Raw genomic sequence first — 6,000 nt, 5'->3', positions numbered from 1 at the left:
CCATCAGAAAAGTGCGACACATACAATTGGAAAAAGCAAACCACACCTTTTTTCATAGAGGGAGGGAGAGAGGAATGTTGATCACTCCCACTCCCATTCCCACTAAATTTGAACTTAAAATTTTTAGAGCAATATAATCATGTAATAATGAAATCAATTTTTTGACCATTATTTTGCATTATATTACATAACACCTTCCACATGTGTTAGTGTACATTCTAATTTTAAATTGAGGAATAAAACTTCATTTACACACTTAAAATTATGTAGCGTGAATTATAGGCGCCTAAGTGACGTAATAAACATTTAGAATTAACAAACATAAAAATAATCACATAATGTATTAATACACATAGAAGGAAAGAAAAATTTTCATTTTATATATTTTTTTACATTAAAAAAAAATAATAATAAAAAATAAAAATAAAAACAACAAAATGTTGGCATTCTTCCCTACAAAATATTTAATACTCACCTGTACCCTGATGGTCCTTTGGCAATACCCCCAGCACCACCACCATGTATGACAATAACAACTATTACACTTTTAGAGTTCGGCGAACATATTCATTATGATTAATGAACATTTTTTTTATTTCTCTTGGGGAAAAAAACACCTCTTTTTTTTTTTGGGTGGTAATACTTATATGTGTTATGTAAATTTTGAATGTACATTTTCTGCTTAACCTTTCCTTTTTCTTTTTTTAGGTGCGTGCCTTAAGCACATCATCATCACATTATGGTGGAAGAAGAGGTGCATATGACTCCTCAGATGAGAGCACGGTGGGGTCATCATCAAGTGGAAGTACTGTAAGAACTCAAGTGCAGGGAAGTCCATTTTCTCATAATAAAAGTTATAAGGAACAACCTCCCTTTAGAAATACTTCCCTAAATGGAACAAATTCAAAAAATTCCGCTTCAAGGTTCGATTCAAAGTTCGATTCAAATTTTGATTTAGATGTAGATTTAACACATTTACCACATGGAAGAAAAAGAAATAAATATAATAAATGTATTAAGGACGAAAATAACAACACCTTAACGGAGAAATGTCGAAGGTGGTATAAAAAATGTAAATATGGAAAATTTAAACATAGAACCTTACTATTGCTTATAATGGGTATCGTGGCACTTTCTGTGCTAATTATATGTTTTGTGAGCTTAACTGAAATAGCTTCTACTGATTTTCCTCTAAAGTTTTTAGCAAAAGCAAAAGAAGCTGACTCCCTCTTCCTTAATGATTCTGAATATATTTCGCCGTGGGGAACCGCAGTTGCTGCATTCATTGGACTTCTTATGGTAGGAGCATTCGTAGGATGTCACTATTACCGAGCTCGAAAAAAATATCTCCAACGATCCAAATACAAAAGACACAAACTATAAATACAAATAAAAAAAAATACAAATTATAAGTTGTACGTTGTACAAAATATAAGTTATAATGCAACTTATAAATTATAAGTTGCAAAGTTGTAAAATGTGGAAATGTGGAACAGTTTTGTTGTCTTTTTCTCCTTCTTTCCTTTCTTTTCCCCCCATATATTTTTCTATATTATATATATTTTTTTTTTGGCCCAACTTTTTGTGCACATTTTTTGCAATTTTTTGGAGAATTTTTTTTTTGCTCATTTTTGCACACCTATTTTTCAAACACCTTAAAAACCATGTGTATATAGTTTTCTTTTCCGTATGGATGATCAATTCCTCCTCCTCCTCCCCATCTACATGTGGGGGTGGGGGGAGGGGTTGATTGTGTCCAATCCATACACCAGTTCAATCCATGCACACCAGTTCAATCCATACACCAGTCTTATACATGTTGGTATGCATAGGCTAAGGACAGGGTGAAATGATCACCTACTTTCAGCACCTACATTTCCTGTGAAAGGAAGAGAAATTTTTTTGTTCATTAAAGGTGTGTTTGGATAGTGGTGAATGGTAGGTGCATTGCATTGCTATTATCACTATGCGTATCGCACATTATTATCTAATCCAATCATATAGTGCACGTCTCCGTATGGACGGGGGGGAAGGAGGCTTATGTAGCGCTTTTATTTCCTTTACATGTTGTGTGCCACACACACATCATATATAATATTATGTGCTACACATATATAATTATTATTTGTACAAATAAAAAAAATAGGAAGAAACCTTTGTAGAATTGTAATATTGCCCCCCTTCAACCTTCCACCCCTAACAACCTTCCTTCCCTTCCCGCTGAACCCCCCCTGTATTTCTGTACGAAGCATCTATATTTTAATAGAATGTGTATTCTGTATTGTTTTCCCAGTGCCCGAAAATTTGAACACAGTAAAAAAGAATGAAAAGGGGAAAGAAAAGAAGAATTAAAAGGGGGGAGGAGTGCACATTAGTATATAAAAAGTATAACATAAACTGAAAGTAGGAAGGAAGGAATGTACTAATAGAACTATTATTATGAAAGATGCATATAAAATTCTTCCTGCAATACATATAATGTATACAAGTTCCGTTGGTTTTATATGTACTTTCTTCATATCCATTCCATAAAAATGTACACAATCTTCATTTCCTAAAAATATGAATGAATGTATGCACATTCAGGGGAGGAAAGGGAAAGAAAAAATATTGTACTTATGAACTATGCAATATGTGCATGTATGAACTGTATACTATACATATTTGAGCAAAATTTAACAATATTTGTTAACAATTTTTTAACAATATTTGTTAATAATTTTTTTTTTTTAATAACAGTTAAATATAAATTAATAGTGCGTTCGCTAAAATATCTACGCCAGAAGGAAAAAAAGAAAAAGAAATAAAAAAGAAAAAAAGGAAAGTTTAAGCAAGAAAAAAAGAAAAGAAAGGGAGGAAAAAAGGAAAAAATACTATAATATAAGAAATTATAGTATGCACTTAAAAAAAAAGGGAGAGGCGTAAGGAGTAGCTCATGTTCAAAATGGTATACATAATGCACATATATATATATATATACATATTATATGTGAATGAGTTATTTATGGTGTATTAATAAGTAAGAAGGGAAAAAAAAGAATAGGAACGACGTTACCATAACTGAAAAATCATAAATGAGAGAAAAGAAGTGTACCATAGAAAAGAAATGTTATGAGAATCCATACATTTTTTCCTTCAATAAACAATTAATATGTAATTACGTATGTTATACTTTACTTCATTCATTTATTTCATGAATGTACACTCTCCATTCATGAAATATGGAATAAACAAGTCTATACATAATTCCGTAAAAGGAAGAAAGAACGGAATAAATAGATATTTCACATATGTATATATGTGAAATATATTGTAACTACGTCCCTTCAGAAGAATTAAACAATCTATATTATTTTGTACGATACAAAAATTTGGCACATATTCTCTCTGTTATAATTCTTGTTAAAGGAAGGGAACAGAAACTTTCTTTGTGTGCGCTCACACATATATATGTATTCATCCTCTGTTATGAATACATATGTAAAACAGTGTTAACAGCAGCACAGCACACACTTTTCCTCTAACAAAAAAGGTACTTTATACTGAATATATATATACATTTAAACAATGGTAAAACCACCGCAACCAGAGGATCTACCTGGTGGAACACAAGAAATATTAGGGGTACGTTTCCCCTTTTTTTTTTTTTTTTTTTGAACATGCATAATTTAACATGATGAATATAGAACAATTTATGTGTAATAATATGATGAACTGATAGGAAGGGAAGAATGTTATATATAAGAGTATATATATTTCCACTGAATCACATTTATAGGAGAAACAATTAGAAGAATTACCATCAAATGTATTTTACTACAGACTATTCAATGAGGGTTGGGTTCATTGTAAACAGCCTGAATTATGGGCACAAGGAATGAAAAGTACACTCCAGGAAGATCCTAATGTCGGGAGTCATGCAGAACGAATTGTAGGAGCGCTATGTTATGTAGAAAGTATGAAGAGCAGTACGAACGCTAGCAAATTCTGTGATTTCTTTTATTTTTGGGTGGGGAAATTATTATCACAAAGTTTAAGTGATACATCATTCCAAACAGCTATGAAACTGATTACGACCACATTAAGGTCTAAGGAGAACTATCATAAGTGCAAATTTGAGCACCGTGAGAACCACAAGGAATATTTCAATAGGTGGAAAGGAGTGTATGAGTTTTCCAGGGACTGCGTTACTATGCAAGATGCATTGGGAGACGCAGAGGTTCCGTGCACCTGGGGCTATTACAATCACCTGGAGGAAACTGTTTCTGCCTACAAAGCTGTACAGGGATACTGTTCGCAGAATACTAATGGTGAAGACTGTTCAAAATTGAAAAGCATGTTTAATGGACACAAGGAGGAAGAGTTATTAAAATTAAACTGCAAGTTAGTATCTGGAACGAACATCACCGCTGCTATTTCTTCTATATTTTCTATAGCAGGACTTGGACTCGCTACATTCTTTTTACATAAGGTAATAGCGACTACAATTATGGACAACTACCATTTATATAGACCAAATATATAAAGGGGCAGTACTGTCATATATATATATAGACATATATGTCTACATATATATATACATATATATATATATATATGACGTATAAATATGTATATTTAATACACACTTCCACCCCCTCACTTTCCTTCCAACTCCTTTTTTAGTATAATCTTTTACCTTCTGGGATAAAAAACTTCCTAGGAGGAATCAGCAACAACAACAGCAGTAATAGAAACAGAAGCAGAGGATGGAGATCAGCCGAACGCAACTTCGAAACCCTCACAACAGACACCTCTTCATTATATTCAGCTGACACTTCTACAGACTTCTCCACAACAGACAATTCTTCCATATATAATGACGGACTACCACGACGACTATCAGCCACACAAAGAGTAACAGTAGCAGGAACAAATAATAAACGGCAGAAGAAAAATGTACCTTATCAACGTATGTAACGAACACAACATACACATCACATTATGTGGAACACAACACGATGCACACACATTGTATGGAATTTAGCACTAAATGCATGAATGTTCGGGAGGCCGGGGGGACCATAAAAAAACCGCGCGCCTTACACAGTATGGGAGTAAAATGACATTTTTCCCTTCCATTTTTTCTTATTCTTTTACCCTTCCTTTTCCTTTACTCTTTTTTTTTTTCTTTCCTTTTTTATTTCTTCTTTTTTAACTTTTTCGTATTATATATTTTTTTGCGTACGCTTTCCTTTCTGGTTCTACAGTTACCGGTGGTGATATTGTGAACGCAGTTAAAATGAAAACTGTGTAAAATGTGAACACAGTTAAAATGTGAAAACTGTGTAAAAATGTGAACACAGTTAAAATGAAAACTGTAAAAAATGTGAACACGGTTAAAATGAAAACTGTGTAAAACGGAAACTGTGTAAAATGTGAACACAGTTTAAATGTGCAAACTGTGTAAAAAATGTGAACACCGTTAAAATGAAAACTGTGTAAAATGTGAACACAGTTAAATGAAAAACTGTAAAACGTGAACTGTAAAAATGTGAACACAGTTAAAATGATAACTGTAAAACGGAAACTGTGTAAAATGTCAACACCGTTAATAAAATGAAAACTGTCGAAAATGTGAACACAGTTAAAAATGTGCATTGTCTGAAAATACAACGAACACAGTTAAATGAAAACTGTATAAAATGTGAACACAGTTTTAAATATGCATTGTGTGAAATACTACAAACACAGTTAAAATAAAAAACTGTAAAAATTCTAAACAGTAAATTAGCAACCGCAAAGCAGAAAAGTGCGAAAAAAGATTTTCGTCCTTGCCGTCGCTGTTGCGCGAAACTAGTGAAACGTTCACCAGTAATTGCGGGGGAAGCAAAATTACGCGGCATAAAGTATTTACAAAAAAAAAAAAAAAAAACTATCAATTGATATTACGAAAAAAAAAGAAAATCATCAATGAAATTTATGTTGCAAAAAAAAAAAAAAATTTAATAATTCAAATCA

The sequence above is a fragment of the Plasmodium coatneyi genome, chromosome 5 (assembly GCF_001680005.1).
Source record: "Plasmodium coatneyi strain Hackeri chromosome 5, complete sequence".
Taxonomy (NCBI): Eukaryota; Apicomplexa; class Aconoidasida; order Haemosporida; family Plasmodiidae; genus Plasmodium; species Plasmodium coatneyi.
The sequence above is the reverse complement of the archived record's forward strand: the minus strand, read 5'-3'. Positions refer to the sequence as shown.